This window comes from Periplaneta americana, chromosome 16 (assembly GCF_040183065.1).
Source record: "Periplaneta americana isolate PAMFEO1 chromosome 16, P.americana_PAMFEO1_priV1, whole genome shotgun sequence".
NCBI lineage: Eukaryota > Metazoa > Arthropoda > Insecta > Blattodea > Blattidae > Periplaneta > Periplaneta americana.
In genome coordinates this window covers 87841177-87868462 of record NC_091132.1, presented here as the reverse complement: position 1 = coordinate 87868462, position 27286 = coordinate 87841177, and the positions used below count along the sequence as shown (strand labels likewise).

The window sequence follows — 27286 nt, the reverse complement described above, 5'->3', positions numbered from 1 at the left end:
ATTGTTCATCTTCCCTCTTGTTTAAAAAAAAGTCCCTATTTTGACTATGCCGACATTCTACTGACTGACCTTTCCAGCGACAAAAAACGAAATTTCAACGTGCTCATAATTTATGTGTACGTTTTGTAAGCAATACTTGCAAATATGATCATATTACCCCATCCCTGGAAGCAATAGCTTGGTTTAAACTAGATAAAAGAAGAAATTTAAATTCACTTCTCCTTCTCTTCGAAATCTTGAACTCTTCTTTTCCCTCGTACCTGTCATCTCGCTTCACTTACTTTTCTTCCCACCATAATCTGAACACACGCTCTCGCTATGAAACAATACTAAAGATACCATCCCATCGCACTTCCTCATACTCATCCTCTTTTACAATAGCCCTGCCCAGACTCTGGAATTCGCTACCTGCTAGCATCAGGGACTGTCGAAATAAAATTGAATTCAAACGCAAACTTACTAGGCACTTGGTCAGTAATTGAGATTCGTTCAGACATGGCTTTTTGTAAATAGTTCTCTTATTCTAGCACAAATTATTTCAATATTCGGTAGTTTCATCACTATATAAATTTATTTTTCTAAGTTTAATTTGTACTTAACCAAAAAAATCTATGTTCTTCACTTCTACAATAAATTGTCTAGGCTTTATTAATCAGATAATCTTTTCGTACTTCGATTTTTATTTTTATTATAATTGTAATTGTATTCTTCATATTGCAGTTGTAATCCCCTGGTAGAGGGGAAGAGAAGGCCTCATGGCCTTATCTATACCAAGTTAAATGAATACCACTATACTGCTACATGTAGGTGCTTCATGTAAATCTAATGTATTTTACATTTTTTTTTAAGTCTACAATAAATGTTTCTCGTCGAAGAGATTGAAGTTCGATTCCTCGGCAGATTTTGTGACATTTTTAATGATAATGCAACTGTGGGGTAGGTTTTCTTAGAGTATTTAAGTGTCATCAAAACTCTTATTGTCATCAGTAATCATTACGATACGAACATATAGGTCGTTCCATTACTCTTGGATTAGGTCCACTAATTTGCTTTGGTTTCTCGATATAAATTTGTTGGTCCTGATAGCCTATTTCGTCGTTTTTCTATCTTGTAGTTCGGTATATTCAGATTTTAAGTTGTTTTAGTTTCACTCAGTTCTTTTTAAACTTATATTAAAAACTTCAAGTCATAACTCCGTCTTTGATGTCGATTGGATATTCTGGTCGCTGATCTCAAACTCATCTCGGAGTGTATTTTTAGTTAATATTCAATTTCTTTTCCTACATCGCAGGTGCAAGCTCTGAACTTCTCACAAGCGTTACACCTTAAATTAGCGATACGCAAAGCGCTCTGGTTCGAGTACTTATGAGGAAAGAACATTTCTCAAGAAATTTCGGCCAGTATATGTGATCGGTGCCCAACCAGCATCGTGATGAATGATGAATTTGAGGAGCTACAATGGGTAGCAAAATCCTGTTTCAAAAGCCAGCTTTAACGGCTAGGGAGATCATCGTGCTAACCACACGATCGTTTACCACTGCTGAGGCACTGTTCGTCTGGGCTGTCGTAACGTACGTGTATAAATAAAAACAATTTTTTGCTTCTCGTACTGATAACATTATTATTAAAAATAATTACATTGATATTTCAGGGTTTCAAAGTAGGAGTGGCGTAACTTCACCTTTCCTGTGAATTCAATTAAGTGTGTATTTTGAAGTCAAAAGTATGAAATGTTGTATACTTTTGTTCTAAATAAATAATATTGCATCTGTAAGAAGAAGGCCAACTTATACAACCGAAAGTTTGATATTTCTCACTTCTACGTACTCATATAATTTCAATTCTATCCAATATTTAACTCAGAAGCTTGAAGAAGTGATAAAACTGCTTATGTTGTAGGCTACACATGTGTGCACTTTCAATATTGTGTATTTGCATATTATGCGCTGCGAGAAGAGCTGACGGTAAAGCAGTCTCATTAGCATAATAAAGGAATATATTACTTGAATAAGAAGAGCGAGAGACACTCTTTGCAACATAACGTAGAATAAGGAAATGTGAACGCTGTCGGCCATCGGGTCCATTTGAATTGTACTTAATTTCTGAGCCTTTGACAGATTTACCGTATCTAAGATACTCTCCAGAATAAATTATACGATCTCTGACATCATTAATAAGTTAGTAACATGACGTGGACCTTGTTATGCAATGCAAAAATGATTAACTTGGTCAGTAATTATCCTGAACTTTCTTCGGATTCTATAATTTGTCTTACAACGGGACACGCAAAACCGCAAAATCTAGCGCTCGTCTTTGCCCTGAAGATGATAGATTTATGGCTAAACAAATAAACACCCGAAATCCATTACGCAAAATGATAAAATTTGTGCACATAGTGTAGCCTTTTTGAATGCAGTGTACATTAACATTTTCATAATCATATCTTTAACATTATGATCATCATCACCAGTTCTGTCTTCATCATCATCGTCAGGATTGATCCCTACACCTCGATCTGTTCTTACTTTTCTGAGGATTATAAAACATCATTAGGTATTTACTAGAGATAAACAACGATCGAAAAAGCGAGACTAACAGCGCCCGCAAAGCCGAAAACCCGCACGACAATGTTGTATTAAGTCGCATCCTTGACGTAAAGACTTGTTGTGAGTGTTCCGAGACTCGAGATTGATCACTCCCGAAATCCCGAAGTCAAGCAGCTTGAATCGCCACAGTTGTTTATACCTGACTGAACTTTTATCTACTTTGGCAACTGTTATTTATGTATAAACAATCAAGTAGCCTATTTGAAACATCTCTACATTTCAGTGTATAATAATCCGTTCTCCAGTCTTTATTTAATTACTAGGCCCTTATTAAAAGGCTAGGAATTTTCTTTCCATTTGTTTAAGATCAAATGTGCAATCTCAAGTAAAAATATATTAATATTATGTGTTATGTTTCTTAGAAATGCAAATTTATTTGAGAATTGTTTTTTTCTATTTATAACAGTAACAATGATTTATTTTAGCTGGCAGAGTTAAGGCCGTAAGGCCTTCTCTTCCACTCAACCAGTAAAAAGTATACATATATATGTATGAACTTACAAACTTACTTACTATATTACCATAGGTAATATCATATAATAGAACCAGAACATTTTGATAACTAAGATACTGTTGTGTTTTGTCTTTTTATCTCATTTAAACATTTATAATGTTATTTATTTCAATGATGTATGTTATTCAAAGTTACTAAATCTTTCCACGCCGACCAAATGTTATTTCGAGAATGATGAGCGAGAATCGAAGCGCACGAGAATGACGAGGTGAGACTCGAAAGACAAATGCAACGTACACAGCAAGCGAGAGTGGCAGTTAGTTTTTTCATCTCTAGTATTTACAGTAGGACGACTCCTTGATTATATGATCAACATTACTCAAAACCATTTTCTAAGTAAATAGAAAACAAACACAAGATAATGAAAACTCATCTAGTTACATTCGACCAAGATGATACTCCATCCCTTTACCGATAATAGAACCCGGGTCCGCTGGTTATTTACGAGGGTTGGAGAACTATTTTTTTGAGTGAGAATGCGGACTCGGCTTGAAATTTTGAAATATGCAAATGAAAGAGTATGGTATGTGTACTAGTAGAGTAGGGTAGGGTAGGATAGGATAGAGATGAAACATCCATAAACGACACAGAATCGTGCTACTTGAAAGGGCAGTATGTGTGTTAGTGGGGTAGGATAGGGTAGGGATCAAACATCCATAAACGACACAGCATCATGTTACTCGTGTTTACAGGGTATTTGGCGTAGCATTTGAGCACACATAAAACGGGTCACATCCATTGTGCACGGCGGTCGTCTCACAACTGCATTACACATGACACGTAACATCGCGGCACGGCGGTGCACTCACAGCTGAATCCATATCGCTCTCTGTGCATTAACCATCTACGTTACACTGCTATCTAATGATGCGACCACATACTATGGCTGTCATACAACATAGTCATCTCGTGATACTATCGGTTGACTTAAAAAAATAGTTGCCGTGACTTATTCCTCAACCTTCGTAGTTGAAATTGCTTCTACTTCAGCCATTGCAGAATTAAGTATCTTTAGCTTTATTTTTCCATCTACAGCAATAAATGGTTTAACTCAAGTCGAACAAAATATTTAGATATACTGTATAATAGTAGTAGCAGTGTTATTTGTAGCAGTAATAGTAGTAGTGTGTTATTTAGCGACGCTTTCGATTACAGAGGTTATTTAGAATCGAAATTCAACATGACCAAGAAATCGTCGACGGATTTTGGCTGAAACCCTGTAACAGGACAAGATTTTTTTTATGTGTCATACATCTACAACATGAACTTCTCAACTTCTGTTCTGGAAATCTCTATGTAAATAATTTTAACACTTTTGAAATCCGTCATCTTCTGTCTGGTTTGAATCCGAAAACCTGGACAAATGGCCAACATGGTAACAATATACAATCAACTCTTGTTACAGTGGCCCCCGTTATTGTGCCATCCTCGGATTGTGCCAAGAAATATTTGTAAGTGTGTGTGTGTGTGTGTGTGTGTGTGTGTGTGTGTGTGTGTGTGTGTGCGCGCGCGCGCGTGCGTGCGCGCTAAATAGAAGGATAAACTTCGTTATTGTGCGTATTCACTTAGTTACAAAATACATACCATGTAAATTTCACAAAATGATGACTAGAGCATAAGGTTTAATGCAAAAGAGAGGGAGAGGAGTGTGACGATATCAACGACGATATGGAAGAAAGTGGTCTATTTTTCAGAATGCAACCCGATAAACTATTTTTTTCTGTACCGTAAAAGGTTCCAAGAAACCAAGAATATGATTAGCTTTCTGCAGAAATGTCGATGCCAGTGACGAAAGAAAATTAACTGTCATTGGATAGCTCGGTCACGATGCTTCAAAGATTTTAATCCTAATTTACACGGTATGTCTACCGTCACAACAAAGAAGCATGGATGACAGCAATTGAGGAATGTTATCCTAAAACTTGCTCAATTCATTTAGCCATAATTTTGTTTGAGACCTCTGCCATATTTTAAGCTTGTTTTCTTCCAAACCAGCGCCAGTCCTTATATAAAAGTTTGTGTTATTGTTTATGTCACTTGAAAATTCGCTCAGTCCGTAGATAAATAGATAAAAAAAATCCAGCCCAGTCCTTTCATAAAAATTAACTTAACGCCTTTTGGGATCACACTCTTCAATTTAATTTACGAAATAGCTACAGGATTTCAACAAAGCCATGAAGCGGGGAAAAGGACATGTTTTACATCTCATTGTTATAAGACAGAGCCATTCAGCAATGTAACAATTAAATCACTACCACCTAGCGGCAGAGGACTCCTTCAGTCCCCCAAGATTATGAAATGCTTTAAAGCACGTTATAGCCGCCATCAGGTCAAGCACATCACAAGTGGATTAATGGTGATGTGCCAGTCAATCTGTCGCTCAATTTTAATTGGTTTATTTTACGACGCTTTATCAACTGTTATGGTTATCTAACTTGGAGTGAAATGAAAGTGATAATGCCAGCGAAATGAGTCCGGGGTCCAGCACCGAAGTTACCCAGCATTTGCTCTTAATGGATTGAGGGAAACCCCCGGAAAAAACCTCAACCAGATAACTTGTCCCAACTAGGATTTCAACCCGGGCTTGCACGTTTCATGGTCAAACGTATCAATCGTTACTCCACAGCGGTGGATTCTCTGTCGCTCAAGGATGCAAGGATGAAATTTTAGGCTTTTAAAGCGACTTAAGTCTCAGCAAACGTTTGAAATCATAAATATTTTTTTGAACACAATTATCATGATAACCAAAAATATATATTATCTTTAGGATAATAGGATACGTTGAGTCTCAGAACAGGTTCAAAACCCGAAAGCCTTCCTAAAAAATAATTGCCGTTAATCAAACCTACGTTCGCTTGATTTCGCAGGCGAAAATGCAGCAACTTGGTCCGTAACAGAGGACAGCAATACAAATGTTTATAAATTTATTATATAACAATATGACTGTGTCAGACATTTGTGCAGCATTTTCTGATCTTACGAAAAGAGAACATGTCTCTTATTTCACGGCTTTGAAGGAGAAAAAAAATGAAAAAGTTTGTCATGTATGAAACCTCCTGATCCACTTGTGAAACTCTCAATGATTATATAAAGTAGGTATGTCTGTAAGAAACTCGATTGCTCATGCGTTATTCACGTCATAATTGTTATGTCAGGCATATAACATGACAGTATAACAAAATCAGCGATATGAAAAGTTTTCAGATAGCATGTTGCATGAAAAGATCTACTTTTTACTTCCAGTAAATAATACATATTCATGTTTTCTAACCCAGTCATTAATTCTCTTCAATTTGTCACAGAATTTATATGACGTGAGAATTTAATTTTAAGTCTTTACAATTTTACACAAGTTTTTATGACTTAGTTCCTGAAAATATATGTTTTGTATTATACGTATTATTAAAGTTTCTACACCTTTCATCCCATATAGAACATCTCCTTATAATATTCACAATTAGAAGGTTACAAAGACATAGTAGAAATATGTGGTCACAGTTTTGTTCGTTAAATTTAAGATACTTCTGTTCAAGTAAAGAGAAACGGAAGTTTCTGATCTCTTAATATCATATTTGGTTAGTTAAAGTGAAAGTTGGTCGAGACTTACTATGTGCAATAGGAACAAATACCTTACTATAATAATACCGGATAGCTGTATACTAGTAGCATTGACGTGAGTGCGAAATATCACGGACTTGACATCTAGCGGAGCGGCGTGTAATTACGTCCACAAATACAAATATTAATTGAATAGTACCGTATTTAATGTAACATTATTTTATATCAAAGCTGCATATTATAAGAAATATTGCGTATTTTTTCTTTGTTTTATTGAGACAAAATTAATTCTAGCATTAAGAATGAATATACCCATTGCCGACAACTGCATAGATAAAAATAGTAGCAATCTGATGCTTGTAATTTAGTAAAGGCATGTGGACAACAATAAAACTTAATTTGCTAAAACCTTAAAATTTCCAATAGATGTTAACTTCTATTTATTTATTAGGCTAAAATAAGAACAGCTAATTTTTATTGTTCTATGAAAACAGAGATAAAGGCAATAGGCCTAATAAAGAACTTTGTTGAGTCACGTTTTATGAACTCTCGGAAATCGAAAGTACGATTTGGAGCAATTTGTAATATTGTAATTGTAATTGTAGCAGTTATAAACAGCACATATACACCCTGACATTTTAACAAATCACCAATTTTAATAATAAAACTATTAACTAGCCCAGCAACAATATAATTGCAATTGATTACAGCTTGTTTCGCGAGTATTTCCACACCGGCCACCTAGATAGCAGCACCAACGTCGTTCGCGCTCAGAACTGCTAGCTGTCCGATATTATTATAGTAAGGTATTTGATAGGAATACCGACCGGAGTCTTCTGTAGGCATAGGCTTTTGCCAACAACGGGCATAAATTTTCTGTTAAGTGTGGTTGGCATACCTGTCATTGTTGCTTCTCATAAATGAAGAAACAACTAAATGGTGCAAGATGGAAGTGTCCATAAGCGAATAGCGTGCTGTAATTCGTTCTTTTGACTGCAGAAAGGTGTACACCAGCTAAAATCCATCGCATAATGATTGCAGTATGGAGAGACATGCTTAAGGAAATCAGATGTAAAGGATTGGGGATGCACGGTTTCGTTCCGGACGAACATCTCTACCTGACAATGCACGATCAGGACAAGAGCTCAAGGCTGTCACGTCAAAGGCTATCACGTCAAATATAATTCAATATATTGATGCTCTTCTCCGAGAGAATGGGAAAGTAACAATAAGCGAACTTAGTTTATTACTGAATCCCAGCCAGGAAACTTTCCAAACACCTGCAGTATCGAAAAGCTTGCACGCATTAGATAGGCCTACCACACTCTTTAACTGCAGAGAAGAAAGCCGACCTTGTGACATTCTGCCAACAGGATCTCGAACGATGTCAGAAAGAAGGTGATGATTTCTTGCATGTATTGTGATAGGTGTCAAGTCCTGGTGCTATAATTTCTTGCGATTTCTATATTGTTGAAGATTTGATGTAAGCCTGAAAGGAACCATATTTCCGCTGAATGAAAAAGTGCAAAACGCTGTTTAAAGCATTGATTCACCTCAAGGCCACAGGGTTTCTATGAAGGGAGAAATAAGTGTATTAACAACCTTGACGAGTAAGTTTATTACGAAAGTTTAAGGGGAGAGGACGATATTTTTTGGTTAAAAAATCAGTAAATTAAAAAAAAAATTCTTTAGAATACTCTGTGATATGTGTGGAATGCATTGCATAGCATTTTGAGGGTATTTGTGCCCTTAGCGGATGTTGAGACGCCATTTCAAAACTTCCTACGCTATGGACATTTAAATCACACGACCCCTTTATCGTTGTTTCAGGGAACTTTTTTTTTTTTTTTTTTGCTACATTGCCAGATAAAAATGAATATAATCTCTGAACTATTAAAGATACGTGCATGAAATTTAGAACACACATTCTTTAGACCATTAGGAAACTTTTCTCTGTAACAGAATTTTGTTAATAGATTTCATTTTTAAAATATGCCCGTTTGTTTGCGAAAAAGGAAATTAAAAAGTGTTATTAAATTTTAATTGTTTATTTTACAAACGTAGGGACTAATATCAAAATTCTGTTACAGACAGATTGTAGAGCATGCTTTTGCAAGTACATTGCAAAAAATTGTTTGAATCTATATTTAAAAATGGTTTAGATATATCGGTTTTAGTAAAATCCTGCATTGGGTATATATATATATATATATATATATATATATATTTTTTTTTTCAAATTTGGGACCCCAAATAATATTTTTCAAAATATTTATATTTGGTTGAGTTGCTACAGTTATGAGCTCTCTACATTCAAAAAATTAATATTTTACACCAAATAGGAAAAAAGTTAAAAAAAAAATACCATTCTCTCCCCTTAACTTCTTTCTGTTAGCAATGACAAACTTTCATTTGAATGACCCATTATTACTATTATTATTATTATTATTATTATTATTATTATTATTATTATTATTAAAAGAGTAAAAAAAAATTATCCATGGCGCTACAGCCCATGAAGGGCCAAGACTAACTAGCCAGCTGCTGGCCTCACGTCCACATGCCGAAGCAGAGGTGGAAAATCATCCAACCAGAATGCAGGTATCGTGTGGTTAGCACGATGATCCCCCAGCCGTTATAGCTGGTTTGCGAAACCGGATTTTCACTACCTATCGTAGCTCCCCAAGTGCATCACGATGCTGGTTGGGCACCGGTCCCAAACAATGGCCGAAATTTCATGAGAAAATTTCTTCCCTCACGAGGACTCGAACCACTATGATTATTATTATTATTATTATTATTATTGTTATTATTATTATTATCATCATCATTATCATCATCATCATTATCTGCTTTAAGGATTGAATCTTTTTGACAATGTAATCTTGACTCTTGTGAAGATTTTTAACCAACAATAGACATTGACAAGTAACGGGACACTCTAAGCTTATTGTTAGCATGGCATACGGTCACCGCATATAGTAACATAGATCAAACTCAAGACTAGAACAAACATCCAGTTCCACTTGAAAGGAGATGAATCTACTCTTCTTATGTACTAATTTTATTTAATAATTATCTTGTACAGTTAAATTACTGTATTTATGTTGATTTTCTATAAGAAAATTTAATGCTTTTTATGCAATTGAGAATTTCTACAGCATTTATTCACGATTAAAATACACGCACTTATAAAGTTCAGTAGACAGAAGTATTAGGAGAGCTAACTATCCCATTTTACTAAAGTGAAATCTGATACTGAAAGAGCTCTGGAACAATAATTATTGTTCTTAGTCATGCTGGGTGTGTAGCCTACTCTGCTACCACATACTCAGAACTCGTCAGAAGGTCACATATTTTGAAAGTTTAACTTAATGACTCATAGTCTTTCATTTGAATCATACACTTCTTCATATGAGATCCGCCTATACTTTGCCGATAGGAGTACTAAGCTATAAGGTCACGAGTTTGAATTCCGTTGTATAATTTTTTACCTTTTCTTTACAAAATAACTCTGTTGCCCAATAGGCGAGTAATAGAAGTTATTTTCTGTAAGAAAATGCGACTGAACTTCTGGTATCCTCCTTCGGAAGTTAATAATTCGTGAAATCTCCTGTGTCATCTATTTGCGTCAGTATTTTGACGCTTGATCATCTGTGAGAACGAATTCTTATATAGAATATCCGAAATTCTCTCACACAGGCATGTAAATCCTGAATGAAAATTGAGACGGAAATGTTAGTGACAAAATTTAATCCGAAGAACTTTTTAATTGCACAGTAGAATGTCTTATTAGTCTACTGTTATGTAATGTTTACTGTGTTTATCATTGTAACTACCAAGCAATAAAATGATAGGAAATGGATAAATAATTTATTATAAAGTTATGTTACATAATGTAACATGGAAATAATTCTTACATTGCAGAAATATAATTAAAATAACAAATTAAAATAATAGAATGAAAGAAAACAGAGCTGTGGTTTGCATCACAAACGTTTAGCACCATACGGATTGCTTGAGCTAGAATCATAGGAGTAGCAATTATTTGGAAAATACAGTATTGGCACATTGTACAATTAAAAATTCTTTGGACGAAATATAGTCACTAACATTTTCGTCTCTATTTTTATCCAGGATACACATAATATAGTCCGTTTGTGCGAATTCTGGGACACTTGTATACATTAATATCGAGATATAGTTTGGTGTGACTTCTGTAGGGAACAGAATTTTGTCAAAATAAAACTCACTTATATTCTCCCAAATCATAGAGTTTTGTGCTAAAATATAACACTTGAATTTGTTGCTCGGTAGGGAAGAAAAGTCTGTTCGTTAATATGAAACCACAATTTAAAAAGTCACACAGTATAGTGTGCATTCTATGTTGGGGCTTTGACGTTTGTCAACCCACTTGAGGTATGTGGACATAAAGGGAAGGGTAGTATGAGATGAAGTGGTACCTGATATGTTTTATTTATAAATTATAAGGTAATATTCTTATTTACACGCCTTATGTAATAATAAGACACAACGCCTTAAGGTAAAAAAAATATAGTTATTTTTATTATTATTTCTGATTATGAAGGCGTATTAATCCTTTATTCTGTTCCAATTGGAAAGCTCTGGATGCTGCTTATTACAGTCACTTTTTGGAACACCATTAACGACCAGCAATGAGTCGGAAGCGCCGATATCTCTTGAATATACACTCACTTGTGCTTCTCTTGTGCTTGTCACGTGGATGTCCAAGTAGTTAATTTTCGTAACAGGTGAAACTGGGTATTTCTGGATCATCCTCCGTATTCTCCGGATATGACTTTCTGGAACTACGATTTTTTTCCCTGAGGTGAAAGAACCACTGAGAGGAGTACGCTTTAGAAATAGATGGCATTATAATAGCTGTAGAGGAGTCAATTAGAAGCTTAGAGCAAAGTGACGATGTTGATGGCAACCTTCCAGAGGTGTAGCGACGTGTACGTGATACTGGAGGAGATTAATTTTAAGAATTGTAAATATATAAATTGTGAATAAATAACTGTTTGTTCTTAATTAAAATGTTGCCACTAATTCTCGATTGGTTCATATATTTAGATTTACTTTCAGATTTAGATGTAAATAAATGAAAGTTAATACATTTTCAAACGAAGTGACATTTGGATTCGGGTGTTTGAGGGTCTCTGTGTACTGAAAAGAAGTAATCTCACTACAGCGTCATGGCTGGCGCGCATATAGTCCAGATGTACGAGTAAAGTTAAACAATGTGTGGAGGGAGAGGAGATAGCCCCTCGATCTGAGGGCCCTCCGTGCATGACGGAAGGAAGACCCTGCACTGTGCTAATTCAGCCAAGCGATTCACAGACAGGTGAGATGCTCAGATGTTGGGCGTCTTACGAGTAGTTTATGGACAGCAAATAAAAGATTTCTCTTGCTATTGGAAAGTTTTAGGCTGGCTGATAAAGCCAATTTGGGAGAGGTATATCGTTTTCTTTCAGCTTTAGTGTTATTCCGTTACAGATGTTGTTAAGTGGTAAATTGAGCTTAAAATTTTAGCAAAATCGGAAAGTTTAATTCAGGCTTCATCCCGAGTCAAAGACACCAATTAATCAGAAACACACACAAAAACAAATTAATTATAAATTGAGAGTTTTGAAAATACATTTTTGTGACAAATCTTAAATACACAAATACCGCACGAAAATATTTCCAAAAATATTACGTATCACTTTGAACTTGAAGTGAAAGTGATTATGATTATTTAACTCCTGGATCTAATCAAATTTCCACAATTTCTTTCTGTTATTGTTAAAAGTCTCTCTAGGACATACAGCTAAGGTAAGCCGCACAGTTGTTATTTGCTTAGGAAGTCCTTGTAATATATTTAAAGATAAAACACACATGTTAGGTCAATTATACAGTGTTCATAGATTTCATAAGAAACATTAAAGATTATATATTATAGTTATATGAACACTAATAAATATAATTATTAGAGAGAATTAGTAATACACAGACATGTTTCGGAGATGCTTCTCCATCTTCAGTGACTATTTATCACGACGGATGGTTCAGATGATCGAACCACGTTGTTACTTGGCTTAAAGGAGAGGAGTCAGTCTCCTGTTTATATTTATTAGTGTTCATATAACTCTAATATATAATTTTTAATGTTTCTTATCCTTGTAATATAGTTCTTTTCAACTAGAGAAATACGCAGTTTGGTGCCCTTTATAGTTCTGTAACCCCATTATATGCCATAAAGGCTTACAGGATAACAAAGTGCATCCAAGGTCGCTTTTAACTTGAGGATTTTTGTAATCATATAGATGAGGTTCCTCAATCTTTTTCTAACATTTAATTGTGGAAGATGATCTTGCAGTTGACCCAAGCTGTTAGCTATGACCTTTCTGTCTGACGTGTTAAATGTCTTGGATCTCTCGTCTGGGTAATGCGTGTTGTAAAAGACGCCATTTCATGGCAATTCGTTCTTGAAAGTTATTGGAAACGCCCTCAACAAAAGACTTCAACGCTAGTAACAGACACGAACATTAGTCTCTTTCAAACTTAAAAAACAGTTTATTTTAATTTGTACTTCATGTAGGTTAAATTGTTGTTCTCGTCTGTGTCTAACAAGGTCTTTTGTGTGTCATTATTTCAATAGAAACCCATAAGTCACACTTTTCAATTGTGGTTATTTAAGACTTCACATAAAGTATGTTGTTTCCTCCTATTATTTTATAACAAAAACATTTATAAAAAGCATACCGTACCTAAGTATAAAATATATTTCTGAATGTCATTACAAAAAATTCAAAGTTAGAGTTGACTGAGTAACTTTGATTGGGGTTCTGGCTGATATGTAGGTCTACATCTATTATCAGGCAGTACATCTCACTTGATATGTGTCAGAGGAAGAACAATTGTTTGTCTGAAGTTTGGTTAGTGTAATTTGTTACTAGTCAGCGATGTATGCAATGGAGGGAGGAAAAGGAACTGGCCACCCTATCCATTATCTCCTGGCTTAGTTGCCTTACGAGTGATGCCTTATTGGTGTCACTTGTGAGGTTCAAACCTATCTTCGGACAGTTGACTAAACAACAGTTGACTGAGGACACTAATGGAGTGTTCTTGGGACATCCCTAATTTATTGTATATTTTATTGAAATAAATTGCTTAGATTTAGTCATTTTTCAACGAAATACGTTGTTTGCTACGTGTAGTAATTGACTGGCAAGTATAGAATAAAAAATTATACGTGTTTAACCAGAGAATGCTTATTTTTGTGTGAGGCTGCTGTATACCAAAGATAACGGCGCTTGATACTTTGACGTAGTACTGAATAATAGACAGTAAAGAAGCAGTAGAAAACTTTTTCCACTACGTACGTATATTTTTGTCCTAAAAACAAGTTTGTAAACGAGCGACGTCAAAATGAGCGACATTCCTTCTTTCCCTCAAAGGCAGACCGGGAAGGCGTGTGGGTGCATGGAGATAGAGCTTCGTGTAGGCCTATTCTTGACCTCGACACTAGAATGAGATGATGTGGTCGGCACCACGCTCTGCCCGCCTTTCATTCCAGGAAAGACCCGGTACTCAATGTGATAGGAGGCTGAGTGGACGTCGGGGACTTTCTGGAAGTTTTGGCAACGAGAAACTCCCGTCACCACCCGACATTGAAACCGGGATCTTTTAGCTCGTAGCCAGTTGTCTTTTTCTCAACCACTTCCGAAAACAAACGCATGCTGTATTGTCTCAAATTTGTTGTTGTTTGTAATTATTATGGGCAACGTAAACAGTCCCACAAAAATAAGATGTTATTGTTGTGTGACCACTAGGGTTGTAATATTAGGGACCGATAGGGTGCGTTACGGTGGTTTCAAGTTGACTATCCGTTCACCAGTCAGTATTCTGGCATGCATAAACAGTGTACCTGCTGAATACTCCGTTCGCCAGTCACTACCACTACCTCCTGAATAATAATGCCGAAGCTTAAAGGTTCTCAGGAGCATATTTTTGCAGCGGAATTTGGTGAGTGTTTTGAAGTGAATAACGGGAACATTAGGCCTACATGTAAATTATGTAATACAAACATACGAAGTGACAAGCGATATTATATACAGACACATTGTAGCATAAGAAAAAAAAGGAGAAAACTCAAACCCAAGAATAATTCTATGATAATTCTTCTGCACATAACGAAAGGTGAGTAAAAATATATCTTTGTAATGCTATGTAGCGGAATAAATTTCTTTTAGAGTTGGCGAGATTTGTTTATGTGCACTTTGTTATTCGCGTAATCGATCGCAGAACCAAGTCAATGTCCTCGTACTAGCTCACGTCCCCGATCTATGTACCATGCTGCAGTCAACTTGTGTAATCGGTCCCCAACATTGCAAGCGTAGTGATCACATAACTTATTGCAAGTGCTATAAGGGATGCGAGGAACTAGGGATGTATTGCGATATTGCTACTGAATACCTATAGTCTACCCTTTAAGTTCGACTTTTTTTTTATAAGTTAGTAAACATTTAATGGACGATCGAACTTCTTGTCATTTCTCTTTCGGTTCATAAATTGGTCAAACATGTCCCGTTTCTAGATCAACAGTGTCTTTACGTCTAGTTCTGAGCCTGCCCAGATATCTTCATCCTTCAGAATGGTAGTAAAAAGCTTGACGTGAGCAACGTCGTGGAGACAACCTTTCTACATGTCTGTGTCAATTACTTTCATAAGATGTTATGTCAATCAATATATTGTTGGTGTTTAATTTATTGGTAGTTTCTTCACTTCGTATTTTATCTTTTAATGTAACTCCAGCTACTGAACGTAGAAACCGCATATGAGCAGTCTTCATTTTTTTTCTGTCATGCTTACTCAGGTTTCACTCCCATCAAGAAGCATTGCTTTCGAGATAAAATTATGTAATCTAATTTGGAGTTCTTTTGACGAATTTTTCAAAAAGTGTTTCATAATTAGTCCATTCACTTTGTTATATTTCTGAATAAAAAGTATTTATTTCTAGAATAAATTATTATAAGTGAAAATAATATGCATTTATTTTCTCGCCATAGACAATACAAATCATTTTGTGTAAATGGGTGTATAGAACATTGGCAACATACGAAGATTTAGAATTTGTCCAATCTTTATCGGGCTAAGTCCACAAGTATTCTTATGGATATTTAAATGTTGAGTCTGCCAGGTTAAATAAAACCATTATTACTATTATATTGGCAAATAAAGTAAAACAATTTTCTATTATTAATATTAATATTAGAAAGATAATTTATTTTTCGTTATAATTATTATATTAATTATTTTCATTTATATTTGCCAATTCGCGATTTCAAAACTTACTCGATGATGAGAAATTGGATTTTGTATCCGAATATGGAAGTTCCATTTCTCAAATATTTCTTAGCTAGTTGCAGATTCCATCTTCAATTACCCAGTGGTTTATTATTTGACATTCTGTACAATGCTGCATATTGTATGAAAGGTAATCAAAACTTTCGAAAGTCATACTTGTTAAGTAATTATGCTATTCGTTAAAAGTGTAATCATGTTCTTCAGAAAGTTTATTGTGCTGGTGTACAAAACAGTCGTCCGCTATTAGTATATTTGTTTATTTATAGAGTTACATTCGTGTATTTAAACAGTCAAGGAAAAATAAACTAAACATGAGAACCTCAGTTCACAAGTTACCGTTGAATAACGTTATGTAATGTGTATGTATATATATATATATATATATATATATATATATATATATATATATATGTTTTGAATTTTATTAAACACAAGTACAGTATATTCGCTCCGACATGCCTTATCTGTAGGCAACGTCAACGCGGACTATGTGACAGTCTCTTCAATATAACAAAGCTTTATTAACAAGTTGTATCAAAACTCTTAAACCATAAAAGCCGGCTAAAATCTGAATACATTTGAAAATCTCGTGTTTACTTAGGTACTTCACTCGCAATACGTAGATATCCAACTTTTGTACTTAGGGCGTGACAAGCGGTTGAAGATGAAGAGGGAATGAAAATTGTTGCATGTTTTCAGTACCGTAGGCTAATTATTAACAATGTGCAAAAATATTAATTATGGAACAATATAAATTAGGTAAAAAGTTCATTATTTACTCTTTAATTTACTTACAGGTTTTTGTTGTGTATCTTTTACATGTACTAAGTCATTGGTATTTAATGATGTTACGCACCAACATGACTTAAATTTTATGTCTATCGCAAGCTCTTAAGTCAATATTTTTCAAATTAATATTCTTTGTGTTAGTGCATAAGTAGTGAGTTTTATAATAAATAAACAGAATAAAGTTATAGTTTGAGCTATGCCATAATGTTATAGAAAATATGAAAACCTTCTGACTCTGTTAGGTATTAGTCGAATCGAAACAGTCGAGTGGAGTACGAAATCGTCTGAATTGAAGGAAGCATGAGACCTCTGCCTCAGCTTAATTTATGTTGACGGGTCAATAGATGATGTAATATCCTTGAATCACAATCAATGGAAGTGGAACGTACATATCTTCCTATTGTCTGCTATGACAGCTTTGCGCCACTTCCGTTTAAGGTCAAGGTTTGTCCGGATCCCCGAAAATTGGGAAAATTAATTTTACTTGAGGTCATCCTCCTACACTAGTGATTCCAAAACGTTTTGAAGACGTGGCCCACTTTTGGGCGAGATTTCTGTTTGCGATCCCTCCACTACCGTACTGGTTCTTGACTCCATTCCAAAATATAAATCCCTATAAAATCGTAAACAATTACAATTTTATTCAGAACCAGTGGATACCACTCTAAGTACGATTTTAAACAACATGCTTTTCAGTATTTTCCCAAAGAAACTCGAAACAATTCATACAGTTATAGATGGATACTGAATCCGTTGCATTTAACTGGTTGAGATTTAAGAAAGTATGAAGCATAAACTCCTTTAAATATGTATATACTGATGAAATGTTGAAACTAGACCTTTTTTTTCAGAGCGTTGGCCTGTTTTGCATCAAAAGAATACCTCAAGTTTGCAAAAGAAGCTCTTAAATTTCTGATAACATTAGCAACCTCGGAATCATGGAAATTAAGTTTCTCGTCTATGATTGCCATCAAAAGAAAAGCGAGAAATCTCGAAATTGAAAATGATATCACTGTGTGTATCGAATACTTAGTCCAGATTTGAGAGGCTACATTCAGAAAAACAGGCAAACTTATCACATCAATTATTTGTTGCTTTGTAACTGCTGAAAAATGTTTTGATTTTATGTTCAACGTTGTTTATGTGTCTAAATGCAAAATAATGTATGTTAATAAGGAGTTTTTGTTTTATTCTGTAAATCATCTCGCGACCTCCTTCAACCCTTTACACGACCCCCACTTCGGGAACCACTGATCTAGTGTACAGTAACTCTGGCTGCTAACCAAGAGGTCTCGTGTTTTATTTCTAACTCTACCAAGGAATTTTTCTTTGGTTAGGAATCCTTGCTTGGTGTTAAAGCTTGTGAGTTTGTGTTATCTTTACGTTTAAATTAGATTTAGTTTTATAATGTGCTAAGAGAGAACTGGCGCACCCTACCAAAAATCCGCTAATAATATTCTCTTAAGGTATCATTAGGGATCGCTTGAGATTGACTAGATTTACGAAATGTTATTTATTGTTTGAACTACTAGCTGAATGTTAACGATAAATATAACTACAGTCGTATATGGGAAAGATGTGGGAAGACTTGTTTTTCATTGCTTACATTTTGGAGGAGATCGCTATAGTTCTCTTTTGTTCATCTTCTCTCGATATTTTTGTTTTTAGTTCTTGCTCTTTTAGTTTTTCAATTTCCACTATTTCTTCTCTTTATTTTCTCTTCCCTTCTCTTCTTCCTTCTCTTTCTCTCCTCGTCACAGTATATTTTTCTTTCTTTCTTGTACCTGTTGCTCAAGTTTCTTTCGTACTCTTTATGTTTCTTCCCCACCCTCTCAAGCTTCAAGATTCCACCTTGGTTTTTCTTCTATTCCAATTTAATTTAAGAATGCAGACCAACATTAAAATGAGATTCTCTGGTTACTTTTTCATTATTCTTTATTAGGGTCTATATTTACGGTTTTACTATAGTGTGTAGTGTAAGTTGATTATCTCTTGACAAGTTTTCCTAAAATTCCTTTCGAAGGCTTAAGAAATGTAATTGGTGTAATGTGCAGAGATTAACTTTCCAAGAAAAGGATTGAAGTAGACTTAGGAATAAGTACTGCAGTAGATGACATTAAATATTTTCAGTTAAAATTAAAAATCCTAATATATAATATGTTATAATATACTATTATAATGTTAACACAGTAAAGCAGTTATAACATTAATCAGTGAAAAATCATATTCAAAGAATGACTTGTGTCTTTCGAATGAAAAAAAATTATTGTAAGTGAGAGAATAGAAGAGATGTGGATATGAGATTTCTGGTCTGTTTTGGCCACACTCTTGTATTTAGAACCGACATTAACGGCGAAGTGCATCAACATCGGTTAAAAACACAATAATCATAGGTTACGAAACGGCGGTTAAACAGTAATCGTTGTTAAAATGTAATTTCTGTGCACCATTCATAATCATCGATTACGTAAACATGGTTAGATGACTCCTCATTTAACCAGCGTAAAGTCCACGATGATACACTGTTTCTACAAAATGACTAAAGGAAAGCATCCATATATCTGCAAAGATAATAGTCAAGGTCTAAAAACGACTGCGCTTACTCCATTCTACATGGAAACGAACGTGTCCTGTATTTTCGCGTTGCATTTGTTTGCCTTTAGGAGCTATTATATTTGCGAGTTGCATTTCTTCGTTTTTCAGTTCTGTTAGGTTACAATCATACAAAATTGAAAATGAAATGCAAAAATTATTATATTCAAAGTGAGTTTGAAGTATTGATATACTTAATTACTATATTTAAATATATTATATATGAAAAAGATGGAATATCCACAAATGAAAAGAATGAAGAAGATTAATACGAATGTGTGTACGATCCAGGACCCCATTCATTCCAGGGAACTATGCATTATCCTAAGATCCATCCATAACATCTCTTTGTTCAGCCAGTGACATAGAGAAAGAGATACTCGAGTGTTCCCTCCTGAAATACAGAAAATATCAGTTGCATATACTGTAATTGTAATATAAGCAGCCGATCCAAAGGAGAAATACGACTGTTTATATGTTATTTTAAGTGACCGATTTGTTGCAGCGGAAATGACACTGTAGATTTAGTGAACGAAAGCCCTTCTGAAATTTTCTGTCACCTAATTCCTCGTAAGAGTTCTCTCTTTCCACTAAAGAAATTTCTCGCTCACCATCATCTCTATCCAAGTAATTTAAGTACTGTACAATAATGTATTTGAAATAATCAGCTGTGGATCTGGCCGCCATTTTGTTCTACCTGGCCTACTAATCACTGGTTATCTCCTTCAACCACTCGAATATGACCTGTTAGAGATTACCGTGGTTAACCTCCTATTTAAGTCCTAACCGAGGTCGATGAACAGTAAAAATGCTTAACCAGGGATTAGGTGGCAATTTTAACCAATGGGTATAATAACCGACGTTGATGCACGTGGTCATAAGCATTCATAAGTAACGAGACAACTTGACATTGTGGTGTCCAGAGGTCGAAAGTACCACAAAAGCAGGTACATAATATGTTTGTCTCCACTTCCCTGACGAAAATCTAACCCGGTTCCGGTACATTTGTAAGCGGATATACTACTATTTGAACAACAGCGGAGAACCGTAATAGAAATCTAAGCTATTATTGTCTTTGCCGCTTGTATTTTTATTTTTTTATTGGGTTATTTTACGACGCTGTATCAACATCTAGGTTATTTAGCGTCTGAATGAAATGAAGGTGATAATGCCGGTGAAATGAGTCCCGGGTCCAGCACCGAAAGTTAACCAGCATTTTCTCGTATTGGGTTGAGGGAAATCCCGGAAAAAACCTCAACCAGGTAACTTGCCCCGACCGGGATTCGAACCCGGGCCACCTGGTTTCACCGCCAGACGCGCTGACCGTTACTCCACAGATGTGGACTGCCGCTTGTAAAAGTCTAATTTTCGCAGTAGATATAGATTATAGTTGTTTCACGTTACCGAGTATAGGCCTACATCTCCAGACATGCACGCTGCGTTTCTTCATTTCTCGGAAAACACAATGTACGTTACCTATAGTCTTGTTTATGACGTAACAGCAAGAATCTCCCATATAACCAGCTCTTCTCGTGCGACTGCATCAGCCAGTCAGTCCTTCATTGAGTCAGTCACTTGTTTCCGAAGAGAAACTGGGTTATCGGGGAAGTGCTCCTTGATGCGTACACTTCCGCTTTGTGACACGGCAGTGGTGCAGGTGATAACGCATTTTCCGCTAATGACTTCTCGCTTGCTTGCTCCGGTACCGTTGCTTGTGACGTAAGAAGGACACATGAGTACAGTTAATGAAGCATATTTGAAGTCCGTGCAATTACCAGATGTACGAATCAGTGGTGGATTAGCATCAATGAATATTCATAAGAAATGGCTTTGCCCACCGTTATGTGTGCGGACATAAGCGTTCTCGTACAGTCTCGCAGGTTTACAACTTATATTATAATAGTTATTACGTAAAAGACATACTTTTACACGTACGAGTAGTTTATTTTCTGTAGCTCACGCGATAGCGTTTGTAGTTATAAATCCAGTGAATACGGTTTCATTTCTCAACTAGGATGTGGCAATTTATCCTCTAGGGCTCTAGGCAGTGGATATGCGCCATGCCGAGCACATGGTTATAGGGCAGTGGCGGTTCGTGGTATAATTGATAGGTGGTTGCAGTTAACTTACACCTACACATGTTACATCCCGGAAGCGGCCACCTAAATATGCAACATAGATTGAAAGAAATCAGTAACTGAAAATTTGGGAAGGGTATTACTTTTCATAAATAAATTTCAAATAATACTTAACTATAAGCCCATACAGAATCAGCTGCTATTAAGGACATATAGTGAACCCATGTCGCGAGAGCCCATGAAGGACCAAAACCGACCAGCCGACTGCTGTCCTAACGTCCACATGTCTCAGCAGAGGTGAACGAGCATCCAGCCAGTTCTGGGGTAATGGACACGGTGGCACTGCACAGACGTTTTAGCTCATTTTTCGAAACGGATTTTGATATCTAGCGTTGCTCCCCAAATTCATCACGATACTGGGTGGGCACCAGTCCCAACATCCGAAAATTCCATACCCATGAGGCTCATTCTGTAGCGCGAGTCCTAGACGTGATGCCTTAAACCACAATACACGGAATTAAAGTCATATAAGCAATTAATATACCAAATACTCTAAATTATTTATTTATTTATTTACTTATTTATGTATTTATTTATTTACTCATTTATTTCCTTATTTAATCTGACAGGGTTAAAGCCGTAAGGTCTTCTCTTTCATCTTACCAGATAGCACACATAAATACAAAAAATACAAATACCTGACAAAAAAATACAAAATAAATTAAAGCCTTATACAGGTCAAAAGGGTCAAATAACACTATAGAGCACTTATTAAGCTAATAAAAGAAAAAAATAGTCAAAATACGTAACAGTAATAGGAATAATGATGATGATGATGATAATGATAATAATAATAATAAATTACATATTAAGGGTAAAAATAACAACAGCATAGTTACAATATTTATTACATGTTGTGGGTTAAGCCGTAGTAGCGCAACCTGGCAGGTATTTAACAAGCTATTCCATGAATTAGAATGTGATTCTTTAATTTAAATTTGAATTTTGATGTTGTCCGACAGTGTTTGACATGGTCAGGGAGAGAATTCCATAGGCATGTAAAATCGATATGCTGAAAGATGATGAGTAGAAGGATATTCTATGGAGAGGAATAGAGAGAAGGTATTATTCCGGGTTCGAGGTAGTGAAAGGTAAACAAAACGAGATGCTAGGTAAGAGGGTGTGGAGGTGTATAACGTCCTTGAAAACACTTAATCCTACTTGAAAAGGAAGTTCATTCTACGTTCTTGATTATGAGCGAACTTATTGCTAACTTTGTGGTTAGATTGCAAATGTTCATGGTATGTATTTTTCCATTGAAAGTATTGATAATGCTCAGGGATGTCAAAACGTCTGTATTACGTGCTCATACTACAAGCAATACAAATGCAATAAGGTTCACTTTTTAACAAGATGAAGTACAATCATCGCTCTTAAGGAAATGTTGTGCGGATTCTTGAGAGCACGCAGTGCAGGTGCTTTGACTTCCCTGATAATGCTGAAAGCCTCCCTTGTCCCATCCTATTTCTCACAATTCTTTCATCCTCTCTAGTGTACAGAAACAACGCTCAACTGCAAAGATTGCATGAGAGTGCCACCACCATCAGCAATACACAGCTTAATGAATCCATTTGTGAAAGAAATAAACTAGAAATGCATGAGAATTTCTAACATAATTTGAATGATAGAGCAGTTGCCACATCTCGCTACAAAGAATTAATTGAAATGCTATCGGGAGAAGTAACAATTCAGTCTCGATTGAATTAAACGAATATAATGGTGGCGGTAAAGATAAGGTAGTTGTTGTGCAAGAAATCTCCACTGCTATAGAACACTATTAGTAACTTATTCAATGTCGACATTGAGAATAGAACTAGCCGAATTACCCAAATTCTGAAGATTGCTGATGATAATAATGATTATTTGCAGATGACAAAGTTCTATTCCACAGTCGTGGGATAATTTACAGTCGCAGCACATCAACTAAAATGACAGAATTGTAACTTAAATATTTTCAGTCTAAAACGGATAGCCCTATCTTAGGATTTGAAGCAAACTATCCCTTTAAAATCAAAATAATACTAGCCAACACGATAAAGTAGCAAGTTAATTGGGTCAACTAACTAAAATACAGTATTTCTTATGCCAAAATATAATTATACTTCCCAAAACCTTTTTAAATTATATCAGCTTAAAACTCATTAAAAGGCGTATTGGAAGAAATATAAGATGAGAAATAGCATTAAAGTTAGGCCCAACTTATGTTACGTAGGTCGCAAATAGCCAATATTCATTGCTGTTTTTGTTGGCGTTTCCACAGAAATCTTATCTTACAGTCACATTTAAATCATTACTTATTTCAAAATTTCCAAATTCTTGTTTTATCTTTTAGGCCTACTATTTTATATTTTTATATTGTGATCATAAAAAATTAATTAATTTTAGACATTGTGTATAATATCTTATTTCAATTTAAGGAAATAAAAAATGCAGTCATACTTCTCTTTTTTGATGTTATAATGATTTCATATCGTAAATTACAATTAAAAATGAAATAAAAGATAGGGTCACCAAAGAACCAAAAACATTTCCAAGTTATATATTTTTAGTACTACTCGCACTATAACAATGTTATATCTTTTTATTTCATATCCCTCAACTTATAATATTAAGAACATACATACACATACATACATACATACATACATACATACATACATACATACATACATACATACATACATACATACATACATACATACATACATACATACATACATACATACCCCAGGGCAGGTAATATTAAGAAAGTAGTAGCTATATTGAGTATCATCATCATATTCGACGGTTTATTATTTACTAAAACTGGAGTTGTAATAAAATTTTCTAACTGCTATTCAAGAAGGTAATTTCAACTTGCATCATAAACAGACTACGTGCTCTAGCTCTAAAAATTCTGCAATGTTGACATCGCATTTCAGAGTTAACTCCAGGTAATGCTAGTATGCTATAGCTCATATTAAAATATCTTGTAGAGTGTAGACTATACAAAACTGGCAAACAAAAATTATCTCACAAATGAGTGGGATGAATTATGTACGTTTACGTATATCAGACAGACATTTTTGTGAAGCAGGTGATATTTTCCACATCACACGCCACGTAACGTCGAAGAGGTCAAATTTAAATGTGTTGTGTTAGTTCAGAGTAATTCTTCGACTACAACGGAATGAGTTAATGAGAAGGCGGACCTACTACTAACTGTGGGTCCTTCAAACGGTCTTACTTTGATATTACGTGTATTAGGTTAGCTGTAGCTTTAACTGGAGTCTGTCCGCCGGCAAAACATTTACGCACCTCGTTATTAACGTAATAGGTAGCTACTGAGTACCGTGAACTGGACTTGAATTCGTACCCCGTCCGACGCAAACTCGAGCTTCCCCTGTCATTGAACTTTGTGGACACAGTTCAATATTCACTGCACGCTCTTCACACTCTCTGTATTTGGACGAGGATGGATGAGTCGTGCATTGCTTATAAATTGTGATTACTACACAGTGAGTACTGCGTGATTTGTTTATAACTGCCTGGATTCGCATGGTATGTGCTAAGTTTTATATCAGATCGTCATGCTGGTCAACTACCGGTCGTAAGATAACTTCTAATTTCCCAACCTTGAATGTATCTTATGAGACAGTAGGGACCGGATTTTTATGTAATATCAAGGTGTGAAATATGCACATATTTATGTAAGGAAAAAAGCTGAATATGTACCAAAATATGTAAAATCATGAAAACATTTGATATCAATATCTGGCAGGTATAGGATATGTAAGACTCTCCAGTTGTGATTTCTTAGAGCACCCGACTTTTTTTACCGCACACTTGGCACATTATTATTTTTCCATCTGTAGTGGAAACTTCGTCCATCGCAATCCATGATTTTGTTTTTGTCGTTAGGGTTGAAGATACAGGGGCCATTTTAGTTAGTTAAAAGCAGTAGATAAACTCACTTGCACTTTATACTGTAAGTACTAGAACTAGAGAACTGAGTGAAATGAGTGACACAACAGTACTGCAAGCACTGTTTCGCTTTACTGGATTAGGAGAAAATAAGAGGAGATGGGGGACACATGTATTTTAGGTGATCCCTGTAAGAAACAAAGTACCTACTAAAACCTCAAACTATAGGCATTTACAAACTGTTGTTTGAAAAGTGACATTCCTGTCTCATTCAGAAGGGTAGGATTATTCCAGCCGAGAACCATACTTTCTAATTGCTCTCGGAAAATCTCATTTCCGTATAGATCTACTAAATTTAAAGTAAAGAGGTCAAGCAATAACCTGAAAAGTTATTTATTTTAATCTTTCAACATTTTTCCAGTTTGTTCCTTTACTTCAGCTTCTTTTCAAAAGTCGGCTACTTTATTGCGGCTCATGTCAGACTTGAAATGATTGACATGAGGTTGCAAATTACATGGGAACGGCTTGTTAAGACGTGTGCAGAACAATTATAATTCAAGACAAATCATGTCGTTCTCGTCTCACTCCACCGCATGAAGGCAACGCTACTTTCTGAGTGATTTTCACAATACAAGGTAGTTGTATGAGAAAGATTGCTTTTTCTTCACTCATATTTACAGTGGGGTGAGTGCCTCTATTACTTCCTGGAACTAAGGACGTTATGTTTCGTTCCTTTCTTTGCTAGATAAAAAGGCTTTTTTAATCTCTGTATTTCAAACTGTAAACTTCCACAGCAGAAGTTTTTTTTTTCCTTTTAGACAAGTAAAAATGAATAAAACCCCTAAATATGTAGATTTATGTAATATCAAGCCATAATATGTAATGTGGGGGTAAATATGTAAAAATATGTAGTATCAAATTTTAATATATTAATGGTAATTACAAGATTCGCAAAGATTTGTTGTTTATATACGGTTAAGATGAAAGGAATATAATATGTAATTACATAAAAATCCGGTCCCTAGTCATCATCAAATATCCAGAATGTAGGCCTATTGGAGAGAGAAAAGAATCTGTGTGGTAAGCTTTTATTTAGTAACACCGTTGTATCTTACTTCTTGTTATTTTCCTTATCTTTCTGATTTATCATATTTCAAATCCAACTTCATGAATCTTTAACGCACATTACGAACAATGAATGTCATCATAACATCAGACACTCTTCCAACCTCCAACACAACCTAATTCAAATACTTGTTGATAACTGAGCCCGGATGTTTAGGCATTTATTTTGGTTAAAATAGGCAGGCATATAGGCACTAAAATAGTAAAAATGGGCAGTGAAATAGGCATTTATTATTCATGGAAACAGACAAAAAAATAGACAAATCTTAATAAACTATCCCTTACGGTACTCACTTTCCTTGGTTACATGTCACAACAAGATGCTTTTTTAAGTTGTCAACTGTCATAGTGAGCCGCCTGCCAGAGAGAACGTTTTCCATGGTGGAAAAAGATCTTTCTACTTCTACTGAAGTGATTGGAGAAAAACTTAAAACAACTTATTTAAGGACGTCTCTTCTTCCTTTCAGACATCGGAACAAAACAGACTGCGTATTGCCTCAAAAAGAGGGGTGTGAGAAGGGATTAGAGACTTCAAAGTAGACGTGACTTGTGCATGGAAGCGACAACAGTAACGGAACCTGGAGACTTGCTTTTAATACTTCCCTCATCCCCTTTCTTTCACTGGTAAACCCCGAAGTGATCTGAGCACTGAGGGTTATACTGTTCAAACATCTTTGTTAAGTGACATAAAA

General features: G+C 35.3%; 1 protein-coding gene across 6 annotated transcripts in view; it reads left to right on the top strand.

Annotated features, from left to right (window-relative positions):
• Positions 1-27286, top strand: part of uif (sushi, von Willebrand factor type A, EGF and pentraxin domain-containing protein uif) — a 431448-nt gene that overhangs the window by 31725 nt on the left and 372437 nt on the right. The gene's annotated exons all lie outside the window — the stretch shown is intronic.